The sequence below is a fragment of the Lathamus discolor genome, chromosome 4 (genome assembly GCF_037157495.1).
Source record: "Lathamus discolor isolate bLatDis1 chromosome 4, bLatDis1.hap1, whole genome shotgun sequence".
In the NCBI taxonomy this organism is placed as follows: domain Eukaryota; kingdom Metazoa; phylum Chordata; class Aves; order Psittaciformes; family Psittacidae; genus Lathamus; species Lathamus discolor.
Window position 1 is genome coordinate 6,573,934 of NC_088887.1, and position 13,908 is coordinate 6,587,841.

At 46.8% G+C, this 13,908-nt stretch overlaps 1 long non-coding RNA gene across 2 annotated transcripts in view; it reads right to left on the reverse strand.

Annotated features, from left to right (window-relative positions):
• The window catches only part of LOC136012541 (uncharacterized), a 28,334-nt gene that overhangs the window by 1,394 nt on the left and 13,032 nt on the right, over positions 1–13,908 (reverse strand). For both annotated transcript variants that reach the window (XR_010611800.1, XR_010611799.1), the window contains one exon: positions 5,107–5,239. This is a non-coding gene — a long non-coding RNA (uncharacterized LOC136012541). The remainder of the gene's footprint in view (positions 1–5,106; positions 5,240–13,908) is intronic.

Consider the following 13,908-nt stretch of genomic DNA (forward strand, 5'->3'; position numbering starts at 1 on the left):
AAAACAGGCTGGACAGGTAAGCTCAAAGTGCACAGGTCAACATTCCAAAGTCTAATAGGAAGCCAGTTCTGAGTAACATTCCTCAGAGGGTCAATATTGGCACCACTGCCATTTAACATCCTCACCTACAGGAGGAAAAGGAGGCAGAGAACACCTTGAAGAGTTCACAGATGGTATCAAATGTGCAGAAGTGGTGGCTATGAGGGAGGGCAGCACTGCCCTTCAGGACCTAAATAAGCTGAAGAAGTGGGCTGGCAGAAACCTTGCAAAGTCCAGCAGTGACAAATGCAAAGCTCTGCACTGCTTGCACAGCCCCATTCCCAGTGCAGGCTGGCTGCTGCCTGCCTAGCAAACACCTCTGCAGGAAAAGGCCTTAGGCTGCCAGAAGACTACTAGTTGCACAAGACTCAGAAGTGAAGCCCAGCAGCCGTGTAGGCCAAATCAGTAGTGGACTGCAGAAGCAAGGGAGCAAGCCGAAGGAAGGGATTATTTCCCTTTTTTCGACACTCATGAGGCTGCATCTGGAGCATTGTTTCCATTTCTGGTCTTCCCAGGGCATGAGCAATACTGATACACTGAAGGGGGTCCACCGAGATCAGGGATCTGGAGCACTTAAGGAGAAGCTGAGGGACCTGGGTTTGTTCATACTGGTTGGATCTGAGACCTCCAGAGGTCTATTCTCACCCAAGTTGTTCTCTGATTCTGTGAGTATGTGCAACTGTAGAACATGACAAACAGCAGGATGGAGATTTGCCTCAGCAGCCAGTGTTTTACAGCCGGGGTTTGGCCAGGGTGGTACATGGTACAGTGATCAGCATTTAATGAAGTCAACATTTCAAGCCTCCCTCGCACCCCACGGCTCAGTTTATCTCTACAGACACACACATGTACACAAACAAGAGGAAACAGGGTCCCAGAATCACTTGCTGAGTATCTCTTAAAATTTGTCTCCCCATCTTTACATCTACAAATGGAAAAAAGCTCAGAGTATGACATGTGGTGCCATTTGATTCAAGTAAGGGGCAGCTGGAGGAGATAGCGGACAGAAGACAAAGAGCTTGCCATTCCATTTGTGCCATACTGTATCATTTAGCGAGCACATCCCTTGTGGTATGAACGGCCTCCCTGCTGGTGACAACACAGGGCAGATCAGAACTTGTAGATGACAACAAGTATCAGCAGCACAACACCTTTGTGCATGTCTTCATCGATAGCTGGCTCCCAGCACCTCATGCCACCCACCTCCAACACATTAATCACACAGGCAGCGCTTGTATTCCCTTCTTCTGAACCATCTCACCCTACTGTCTTTATCTGAGCAAGATTGCATCATTGTATACTGAGTGAATGTTGCTTTCCTTAGCTAACGGCGTAGCTAAACAAAACCTGCCTTCTAACAATGCTCTGTGCTAAGTAGGCTGTGGTATCAATTCTAGTGAGTGCATCGTCAATTGCTGCCAGTAACACAAACATGATTCATCTCTTGCAGTGCTGTTTCTGTTTGACCAACAATGACAGGTGCATTCACACTGTGTCCAAAAACTTTGGTCTCTTTCACTTTCTTTTGATAAAGTGCCATAGAAAAACACCCTTTACCCATCTTTTTCAGGTCCTCTGTACCTGTTGTGCTAGGAATCCCTGTTTCTCCTCGCCTTTTTTTTCTCTGCAGACAATGTTTTTCTCATTCCAAAAGTCTGCGATAGCCAAGGGACCTTGTTATTCTTGTGCAGGTCACTCTGCTCTCCTTGCTTCTTTTTTAAATCCAGCACATCCCACACTCTGCTCCTCTTGCTATTTCTGATAACTTATTTGTAGACACTGTTAAGTGTTGGACTTCTATGGATTTCTATCACTATGGATTTCTTCCTCAAACTCTTCCTTTTCTTTTTCTCCTATTCTGTAGGAAACTTCAAGAAAGCAGCTCACACTAGAACAACTTGTCTTCCGCTGATTATATTTTCCCTTTCAATGTGAACCTTTCTAGCTTTGGAATTACATGCTAATGACTCGGTGGTACAGGAGCATGAGGCTTGTGAAGAACATCTGCTACGGGACTGTGAATCACTTGCAATGTTAGCCTGTGGTCCAGTATGTGCCAGAGAAAACCCTGATGTCCACACAACAGCAAAGTGTTTTTCTAGGAATACAGTTTTGCAGCATTGGCTTCAGTTCATCCATACATTACCAGAGCTCCTTCCTGCCTGACATGGTATTTTCCTTGCTTTTGCTGATTTAGCCTGATTACAAAGCAACTGCTCTGGAGGTCTTGTTCAAGATTTCCTTGCCTTCCTCATTTATACTCTTCCCCAGTTCATAGCTGCGCATTCATGTTGCTCACGGTATAAATCTTGATAGGTATGTCAATATTCCTTGTGCAGTTGCTGACTTCCAGAGGGAAGCTGCTGTTCATTAGCTGCTTGCTTTATTTTGAACCAAATCCAATGTCTCCTGTTTATGCAGTGTGGGCAAAATCATTCCGTTCCTCTGTGTGGATTTGCATTCTGCTGTGACTCAGTTTTAGGCTGCGCTCTCAGCTGCTTGTATGTAATGCTATGGGGTTTTTTGGTCGTGTTTTTCTCTGGGTCTGTCCTGTCATCCAGAGTGACTCCCGCTCTTCACTGGCTTTGTGTTATTTCATGAATCTTTTGGGGCATATCTCTGGGACAGGCACTTAAAATGCTGTCTTCTTAGAGTCTTTAACATCCTGCTTTCTTGGCCCAGCCTGAACTGGTAGTGCCCAGATGGAGCGTTAAGCGTTGTAGAGAGTGGATAGGTGATCTCATCTTGGCTGCGTAAAGAGCAATGTTGACTCTTATTGCTTTCTTTGTGTCTCAAAAGTCTATACAGCTATAAATTCTCCATACAGTTCTGTTTCTTTCCTTCCCTGTGATTTCCAGTGCTTCCTCCACTCACTCAGTAGAGTCTTTAGCTGTGGCACAGGTTCTGCTTCCCAATCCTTTTTGAGTCTTGTGGTGGATGCTATGGTGTGTGTGCCCCGGGTTCACAGTCTTAGGCAGCTGCTGCTCTCTTGAAGGGAGAGGTTGTGCTGGCAAAGGAATCCCAAGGGAACTTGGGATGTTATCCTCAATTCCTGCTGGTTTGATTCCCTTGCAGCAGAGAAGAAATCCCCATTATCCCCCGCAGCAGCACAGCTCCACTGCTGGACAAGTGCCCCTGCCCCAGCCTGGCAGCTTCATTGAAACCATAGCATGGAGCAGCAATGCCCAAAGTGATGAGGCAAGCTCAGGGGGCTGAGACCTCAAGGCAGGGTCAGGGCTCCCTTTGTTGGTTGCCAGCAACCAAATCCCTCCTGCTCCTGCACCTATCCCTATTATTGCACAGCTGGGCAGCCACTCAGACTAGCACCATAGACCTTTTCCTGGGTTAACTTCCAGTTAAATAAGTGAGCTGATCTGAATCATCCTTCAGCCTTTTGTGCCAGGTCCATGTAGGGGGATAAGAGATGGCCAGAAGCACCCAGAGGAGCAGGAGAAGAGAATTGGAACAGCCCATTTTGTCAGCACTGCAGCATCAGGGGAGCTAAACAGGACTACACACCTTGGGACAAATCAGCAACAAGGGCATGCTATTTGGCTTCCTTGAGCAGCTCGATGACTATCATGGGTCTTCAGCCCTGCAGGGAGAGGTTCAGACAGCTTTCTTGCTGAGTAATGCTATCGGGGACTGGCAAATGATGCAGTTTAAAGGTAATTTTGCTCAAAAGCACAATCAGAATAAAAAATGTGCCCTCTGGCTCTGCAGGCACAAAGTCCAGTGTCAGCACCAGTAAATATGGGCCCTGAGCGATAATACGGATAATAAATAAAAGGACCAGTGAGGTTTGCTTTTCTTTTGTTAATGTGGGGAAACTCTGCTGGGACACTGCCTTGATAAGGGTATACAATGAGTGTAAAGTGAGAGCAGAATGAAGCCTTAGAAGCATAGCTCTTACTTCATGCAGAAAAGGCTGTTGAGGAAGAACTCCCTGAAATCAGAGGAAAGTCATTGTATTGCTTGGCACCTGCCCAAAGTGATTTCATCTTCTGCTCAGGATTAAGATGCATTAATAGCCTGAAGGCAGCAGTTTCCTTGCCGAAAAATGCCTTTCTTCCCCCTCCGCCTCCCAGCTCGTTTTAAACATGAGGCCTTGCAGGTCAGGAGTGAACACTCAGCGAGTATTACTTGCATTATGAAATGAAAGTGCAGCAATATCATTTTCTTTCGAGCAAACACTGAGTTAATTAAAATGTGCACTCTGAACTTGGCAAATTGCAAATTATTCATGAGAAAGGTATGGCTCTGTCTATTGCAAAGGCAAACTAATAATAGCCAGAGATAAAGCACCAGAACAGCAGCTGTTAAGACTAAGCCAAGCTAAAAGTTTTTCTGGCAAAGCTCTATCTCTGAGAGTGTCATTTACCCTCAGCCCACTCTCTGTCCCAGACCAATATAGCAAAGCTGGCAGAAGCCTTCATGTAAATGTGATTATGCTGGCCAGAAGGTCCTTTCAGCCAGAGAGCTGAAAGACAGAAGGTTTGCTCTTTTTGAGGAAACAGCAAAATCTGCATAGGCCAAAGCACTCCTTCTGACCGGATTGTGCCCCAGGAGGGAGCAGGGTTGGTACAGCTAGATGGAGGTGACATTCAAAGGCTGCAGTGAGAAAAGTTTCCATCACTCAGAGGCCTGATCCAGCAGACAAGGATCACACTCCTACCACATTCCTGCCCCCACTTCATGGCCTTCTACTGAGTAGCTTTTTCCATAGCAGAGCCATGATAACAGGAGGCTCATCTACTATCACCTACGCCTCTGTATCACCATGGGTACCTGTGCAGGTCTCCCCTTGGGTCTCAAGAGGGAATCAAAGACCCAAACAGCCAGAATGTGTAGTGGGGCTGGACAGATGTGCGACAAGAATCCTCGAGTGCCCAGTGCCACCAGAGCTGAGTCTGACCAAAAGTAGCAGCAACTTCCATGTTGACAGAGCCAAAGCAATTTTACCCTAAGGTTTTGTGCAAAGAACATTGCAAAGGGAGGGGGGGAATAGCACTTCTTTTCAATACCACATTAATAAAAGTCTGTACACAGACTGAAGAGATGACTTACCCTTTCTCTCCCTTCCCAAACTCCTTTCTATTGCTTTGCTCTTATAATCTGAGTTCAGTTGATTTGTGTAGTGACATCCCAGTATAAAACTTGCTTTCTCTCCACTGCATCTGTCACTCTCTGGCAGATTGATCTGAAAACACAAAGTCACTTTAGTCATCTGAAAATCCCAGGCAAAATGCTTTCATTCCTACCTGTGTAAATCTGGGACAATCTCATCTGCTTCAATACATTCCTTTGATGGACGATGGAAACCAAATAGCTATCTGAAAAGTATGTGGGCTGTGAAGATTGGCCAGCTTGTACATCCACACCAGTTAGTTTGAGAGAAAAAGCTTTTTTGTGAGATGACATGGTCTGCTTGCTTAAGTTTAGCCCTCATCCCTAGTTTGGGGGAACTGGAGGAATACTTATAAAAGATGCTTAGAGAGGATCTGCTGGTGGAGGTGGGGTGTTCTCGCAGTAGGTTGTGGCAGAAGCTTACCAAATCTTTGATGAACTATTTTATCTAGGTTTATGTTAAGGAATAAAATGTCTGTCCACCAGGAACTCCAGGAATGCTGGTTACTTGTTGCTAGCTAGGAAGACTGGTTGGCTTACCACAGATACATTTCCCAATCCTTCAGGCAGCTCCCGAAGGCACTGCCAAAAGACACTAGGGCTGTATCTGCATTAGGGAGACAGGGGAACTGTGGCTGCACAGATCCTGCACTGCTGGGGCTGCAGAAAGTGTCTGTCTCTGATTTCGGGCTGAGTATAAGAGTGTGGACAGGGTTGACAGCAGATCTACTTCAGGAGACAAGGCAGGGGATTCCTTCCTCTTCTTTCAGAGCAGGAGCTCCATGAGATGGCTTCTGCAATATGGGCTGGGTACCATGCAGATACTGCACAGCCTAGCTACACCATCCTGATCTGCTGGGAAGCATCTGTTCATCCCCAGAGAGGATCACTTACGTCCGCCCTTGCCTCCACAAAGGAAACAGGAATGTGTGGGGAATTTGCTGGAGGTATTCTGTGTTGAATGAATGACAGAGGAGTGTTTGTCTCTCATCTGAAGGTGCCATCTGCAATGAGTGTCTCTCTCACAGAAACTGTAAAACTTCAGGAGGTGTGTTGGAAGAAGAGAATTTTCATTGTAAGGAATATTTCAACAAAAAGGAAGGTGAAACAACATCCAGCTACAAAATAAAAACAAGGCCAAGTATGACTAAGAAGAGAGACATCTTTTATCTCTAAAGGCATCCAGAAGGAGAGGAATTCAGATCGTGCACTGAAATCCTCAAAGACTCATACCAGGAGCAGATTGGTAGAGGTACCCCTGTAAAATGAAGCCAAAACAGCTCTTCAAGAGCTTGCTGAAATAATAGGCAGATAATAGCTGTCCTGGGGCACCCAGGTTTTAAGATGATACTTAACTTGATTGAGGAACCATCTGGAGGTATGAATGGGCAGAGTGCTCAGTGCCTATGGAGGACACCACATCCGATCCTGACAGCCTGGAACAGCTGGAGCCAAGGGAGATAACACTGTCGTTGTAGCTACAGCCTTGACACTCACAGCAAAGCATTTGTGTTTCCATTGTGCAGGTGGAGATCAGACCACTGGACCATGCCATGGGCAGGATAGGAAAAGAGAAGACAGTAATGCTTGTTGTAGATGGCAAGAAGTCTTTTGAAACACCTCTTTTCATAGAAGGTAGAGATGAAGATAGCTCTGGTTATTATGTCACCAATATCTCACAAACCAAACTGAGAACCAGAATCTTGTTGGGCTGGGTACTGCCCAGAGGACATAAGCCAGGCTATGGGTTTCTGCATGGAGCAGAGAGCAGAGAGCACTCTGGGTCAAGGAAGCCTATGACCAATGTGCCCATATGTTGTGGATGTGTAGCAATCCCACCCCTCTTCTTGGCAGCTTTGTATCACCCTCTGAGGTGGATCTCTCCCTTTGGCAGCTGCCCCAGAGCATTTGGGAGCTAATTTTGTGAAGCATTATCAGGCTTTCATAACTGGATTTGCCACTGAAAGCTCTGCAAAGAGCAGGTGGGAGCAGAACAAACATCATCTCTGCTCATCGACTCCACTCAGTAGAGTCCGAGAAAGACAGTGGTAGAAGAAACAGAGCTGCACTACAGCAGCAGCTCAGCCTTGGCTCTCCTCCTGCCTGCCTTCTTACCGCAACCAGAGACATCCAGCTCGGTGCTGGGGCTGGCACTCTACTAGCTATAGCATCTGCCTTTGCTCCTTGTCACCAGCCTCTTCTCCAGGCTATGCTATTTATTAAGGGTATAAGTGCACTGGGGCCAGTCAATAGCAAGAACATTTGCTATGCTAGAATCTCTGCCATCCTCGCAGGCTTGATCAGCTGAATTTTTCTAATTGGGTGAAGCAGAGCTGGTTTTCTTAACCTGATCTTCTCATTGAGAGGCTCAGCAGCCCCTGTTGCCTTCATGTGAACATTAATCCTATCATCTCCTCCAGATTTTGTTTGTGTTGAAATGTCACCTGTGTAAAGTTATCCCTGTTTAGGCCATGAAGAGTCTGATTCATGGAGACTTGCATCTGCACTAGTGAGGCCAAATGGGAAATGAAAAAGAAGCATCTTCCAAAAAATCCATCACAGAAGTTGCCAGCCTGGCGCTATAGGGTGAAATGAGACTTGCTGCAAACTGTTGTGTGGCAGGCAGGCAAGTCTCCTGCACTGGCCCCAGTGCTGCCTGTGTGTGAGTAAACAAAGGCCTTCACCATCCCTCCATGCATGGGAGGGTTGTGTCTCTGGCAGCAGCAGGACCACCTCGGAGCTGTTGTCCTCGCCACTGCTCTAGACCAACAATTGCCCACTCCATATGCGGTGGCACCTGTTATTAACTAAAACAGGACGAGAGGTCCAGGTGCTGAAGGGCATGGTGTGAGTCATGCTGAGACACCTAAATGCTCCACCAGAACAGGATGGCTATGCCCAAGCGCCTCTTGCCCGCTGATATGCCCACAGACATTGTCAAATACCAGGAAAAGTGCTACCTATATTCATGCAATATGTTCTTCAGAGGCTTAAAAGTGAATCCTGGGCTTTATGCCGAACCTGTTGAGGGGGCTCGTATGTGAACAGAAACTGAGACCAAACTCAGGGTTAATTGGTTCCTGAAGAAATAAATCGGAACTGTCCCGTCACAAGCTCTTACTCAGTGTCCAGGCCTTTTCTAGGCTGATACTGGTTGGCACAGGCCTAAACATGACCAAGGACCACGTTAACCATTAATACATGCAGATGTTCAGATTTACTAGTATAGACAAAACCTCTGCCAACAGAGCTGGCCAAACCTGGTGCACTTGTGCAGGAGCTCTGACTGCATGGCAACCCAGTGCACTCGGTCAAGGGCAAGCTGCGCCCCAGAAAGCAGGCTGCAACAATAAATACACCCTTTTCTTGCAACATATTGAGAAAACGAACTCCTCTTAAAACCTAAACCATAGGGCTGTGTCTGTGCCAACCAGCACTGCTTAGCACAGGGAAGGCATAATAAATATCTCTGGCTGCCATGCTATGAGATCTCCTGGAAGCCCAAAGCTAAATTTCATTCGTTCTTCTGTGTGCAACAGCAAAACCACATGCCAAGCACTAGCTAAGAATTGACGTGTCTCAGCTCCCTCCTGGTCAAGGGAAATGTCCCAGACTTCTGAACAAAGGGATTGTGTAAGACTGAAAACAGGCTGGCACATTTGAAACAAGGAGCAGCTCCAAAAACATTTCTTTTTCCTTCAAACGCTACCTTTTCCCTCCCAGTCAGTGCAGGCTGTTGAAACAAAAGAAGTTCTGCCCTACTCTGCTCTCAGGGAGGTGAAGAGCTGCTCATGCAGAAGCACAGGAGAGGCAAACCTTTTGCACACTTCTTCACCAACCTCTGCTGATGCACTCCATCCCTCACTTCTGCTAGGTCCACCCCTGCAGTGCAGTCAGACACGAGATGGAAGCACAGAGTAGCTGTATCTTTTACCTTTCCTCCAGCCAAGCAGCCTGGGGCTCTCTAGGCATTGCACACCCTTCTTCACCACCCCGTTACACTGCAAAAGGGAGCCTTGGAAAAAGAGGTATTTCACCCTTGGAGACAAGCCTGCCTGCCCATGTGGATGTGACAGTCCAGGCAGATGGATGCCAGCTCTCTCAAGGTCCCTGTGCTGGAACCACATGGGGCAGAGAAGGGAAACGTTCAGGATGCAAGGGGCAGAGGAGCCAAGACAGTTCCCCTCTCTAAACTCATGTTCAAGCCTGTGAAGTCTTTCCACTGTCAGCCCCTTTTGCAGAAGCCTGGGTGCATCCCCACAGCAGCACAGAGTGCAATGGGAATGGGTGTGTAGAGCAGCCTAGCTTTACTTTAAACATAAACCTTCTTTAGTACCATTTCTTTGTTACCTTCTTCTCCTCTGATCTCCTCCTGTTCTCTCTCTTTTTTTTCTCCAACAGACCAAAGTAATTCCCTGGTGTCTCCTCTACTCTGTCCCATCCTGTTCTGCACATATGAGGCAGCAACAGCCTGGCTGGACTCTGGCTACCTTGCTCTTGCAGGACATGATGTGCTTCTGATGCAGCTGGCTGCATTGCACACACATCTGCTGAGACAGAGGGGTGAGATGAGGCAGCAGCTGGGCCTGTGCAGGGCTTCACAGAGCACTGAGGATGTCTAGCACTGTGCCCATGAAAACACACTCCTCAGTTCAGGGTCTCATTGCTATAGTAACTGAGCCATGTAGTTTTGCTCCCTGCACGCCAGGAGATTGGTTAGTAATATGCTGTATCACAGATCAGCAACCAAGTCACAGCAAGAGCAAACAATTTCCCAAGCACCACAAAGGGAATTTTCAGCAGGGCAAGGAACTGAACCTGATGTTCCCAATCTACTCTTTGCCTTTTCACAGCTGAAGCAGCTGAAAATGGCCAGAAAGAAGTGTGAAGTTTCTTTGGGAAGTTGAAAGTATTCTTCTAGAGTGAGAAGATGATACAACTTTGCAACATTGGCTAGAGAACATGAATTTAAACCTGCTTGAGACAAGGACTTCCTGTTCCTGCCATCTGGGTGTAGGTAATACAGACACAATGTAATACAGGAGTCTATAGGAGCATACAGTCTATAGGGCACTATAGGAAATGCAGGACTCTTCCTGGAACGAATGGTACTGTTTACTAAGCTACTTTCGAATGCCTCATGTACAACAGACTGCCTGTGAGTGACTAGTCTGGCACTAGAAGGGGTGGTTTTGTGTGGTTGAAGCAGGCACTGCAAGTAAACATAGTCTAAGATACCAGAACCATCAGCCATGTTACCTCTCAGACAGAAAAACCTCTCAGTCACAGTCTGCTGCCTGCAGTCCTCCACTCCACACAGCAGGAGCATCTTCTACACAATCCTGGTTCCCCATCAGCTGCAAGGAGACACAGACATGCTCTGTGTTTTGCTATGGCATCACTGCTATGGTTCTATGGGGACCAGTGAACCAAGGCAGTATTTTAATATCTAGTTATCTCTTTGCAAGTTGAAACTACATAAGTCAGATGTGTGTTTGTGTGGAAAAGGTTGGCTCTAAATCTATCATAAAATAATACACAAATAATTGAAGGGATTAACATACTGAGTGCATGTGCCAAAAATACAGCCTACAAACAAGAAAAATCTATCAAAACTGAAGGATAACATGGAAACTGGAAGTACTCCTTTCTAGGAATTCCGGATCCTTAGAAGTTGTTTCCAAAGGGCAAGAACAGCTTTTGCTCCTGGTGCAAAATGGGAAGCTGAAAGTCCTCCTCCAGTTCTGAATTTCCTGCTTTTTGTTTTCTTGAACTTTCTATGGGCAACGGAAAAATGAGCAGCGTTACCACAAACATACCACACTAGTGAGCACAGATTTCCATTGAGAAGTCATTCCTGTTGCTATCAATCTGTTAAAATTATTTTTGTTTGTTTTATGTTAAAACAGTTCAGCTCCGATGGCAAACCGTCAGGGGAATAGCTACGTTCTGCTAGCCTTTCAGTTCAGATCTGACACCATTCCTCTTTCACTGCTGAAGCGTCAGCAAAATCACTACAAAGTTAATAAAACTTCAGGCTTTGCATTCCCACCTGGAAGCAAAATTAAGCAGAAAAAATATTAAACTAACAAAGCAACAGTTTTCAGTCTTTTAATGCACTTGATGAAGAAATAAGAGGCCATGACTGCCCTCTGCTCCTGTCTGTGGGACACCTACAACATAAATCTCAATCTATTACTTTGTCATTTGAAACCAGTCTTCCCAGGTCCACTGGGTTTAGTAAACTGAGAAACCTCCTGTGCATGGAGCTAAAGAAATCATTTCCCAGCTAATAGACTATTGCACCAGCCTTCTCTGGCAATTAATGTGAGGTGTGACTGACCATGTAGTCTTCTTACATGAGCTGTTTTAACCATTTCACAGACTGCTATATGCATACCTAACTTCTCTTGAGCTCTTCACAACAGAACGTCCTCATAACCTCCAAAATGTACAAGCACAGACAGCTCCACTTCATATCTTTGCAGCCACAGTGATGCGCAGACCTTTTCAGATATCTGTGAACATGTTCCATGTCCCTCCAGCATCCGTAACAAGAGTTATGCCAAGCACCAAGCCCTGGGTTTGCTTGAGCTGAAAATCAAAACCAGGGCACAGAAGTCCCTTGTGCTGAAAGCTGTTTGCTCTATTGCTCCATACTGCTGAAATGCTGAGGGTAAGGCAGAAAGGGGGAGTTTTCACTTGGAAAGTCCTTTTAAAGTCAGCAGGTCTACTGTATCCAACTACAGCTAGTGATACCATTTCACTGTACTGATAAGGAAACAGACCCAAGTACCTGCTGCTTAGGAATTATTGCCCTCTCTCTATCCTCTCCTTACTCCGCACACAGAGTCCTGGGATGACCCGATGTGGTCTGCACCTAACTCTCTGTGCAAAGGAAGATGAAGGAGGGGAGCATTCAGCAGTGGAGATTTTGCAGCAGAAAGGGCACTGCTGACCTCCTCTAGTGGCAAAACTAACATGAACAAGGAGTTATCAGGGTCTTCTCAGAGGCTCTGTGTGCCTAGGAGCAACAATGTCATTTCATTCGGGATTCAAGCAGCCTGCAAACTGAGGATCCCCAAACTTGGGTCACAAGATCATGTCATCAGGAGCAGATGCAACCACAGTGGCTCTTGCTGGTCCTGTGCCATGCTGCATTTGCAGTATGATGGAAAGGGGTGGTCAACTGCCCAAGCAGCATTCAGAAGCTGTGCTGAGGTAGCTCACATAATAATGGTTTTGCCATGTTCCTTTAGGTGAAAAGCGACTGTAAGAAACTCTTTCTTCAGGAACTTGCAGTTCACACCCAAAGAAGCAAGTGAGGACAAAAGGGAGGTACCCAGAAAGATATGAAGCCACAGTCCCATGCGGGATGGGTACCACAGATGCAAAGAGCCATGTGGCCACTGTGCAGAAGATTGCTCTGGAAGCATAAAGACATGATGCATAGGAAACAAAAGCTTCACAGTTTGATAAACAGATAATTCACCCTAATTACAGGTGATGTTACCAAAATTCGTTTGGTCTGGGCTCTTCCTGCGAGCAGCAAAACTCTTCTGCTTGCTTTTTGCCCACATCTGAATCAACTTAACCTTTCAGTGTGAACTGTTAAAAGCTTCCTAACTGTGCTGTGTGACGGAGTTGTTGTCAAACTCTGAGAGACCGAGCCGATGGCGAAGCACTCAAGTTCTGCGTACCTCAGAGCTGCAATAGCCGTGCTGGGCAGCGGGGCGTGCTCTCAAAGAGTCGCTGGAGGACTGCTCCAAAATGTGCCGTCCTGACTGGGTGACAGCCTGCTCAGGACAGGCAAGAGCAAGGCAATCTGACCCACTGAGAAGCAGGGAGGCGCACCTCACACAGGAGCCGCTTGAATTTCAAGGGCAGTACAAGGGTAACCGAAGGCCAAAGATTTTGGCAGGGGTGAGGATGATCCTGCCCCGGTGCCCTTGTACTGGAGGCTGGAAAGAGTTGTAAACTTATTTCTCCCCTGTTTGCCACCAGAGGGCACGGCTCCCTTCTCTGCCAGGGGACACATCAGCCAGCAAGGGCACGGGGCTTGTTTGCAGGAGGAGTTTGATGTCCTTTTTCTCTCACTTCTCCCTATACTTGCTTTTCAGCCTCTTGGCTGGACCTAAAGCTCTGTTTGAGAAGAAGAAAGCAGCAGAGAACTTCTGCAGAGGCGAAGGAGAAGGCAGCTAGCTGCCACTTCACATGGCTTGGGAGAGCATCTGATATGGCTCAGTCCTACCTGGACCCCAACTGGGATCAGCTCCACCAACATGCAGTGTCTCCTGCTTCACTGTGCCACAGGTTTGTGCAGTGAGCAAAGCCCTGCCTTGGGATCAGTGATACCTCCTGGTGCCACACGACAAGCTGTGCAAGCTTGTACTGTCTCTTTGTGAGGCAAAGAAGATACGCCACCCTAAGTCTGAAAAGCCTTGTTAAAACAGGATGAAGCATGAAGCATAAAGCATAAAGGCAGTGGATTTCCCCTTTTGTCCCTCAAAACTCTTGGAAATAGGCTTGTACTTAGAAGACAGCACTGAGCACCTTGCAGCTTCTTTTCTGTTGCAAGTCCTACCCTCTGCCTCATCCCTCAGGACAAACATCCCACCATCAGACTGGGCATAGGTAGGTGAGGCTTGCTGCAGCTTGACCTGCATGTGGGAAGCAAGCTGAATACTGAACCAGATGCTCACTCCTCCTTCACTGCTGTTTCAGAGCCATACATGCAGGGCA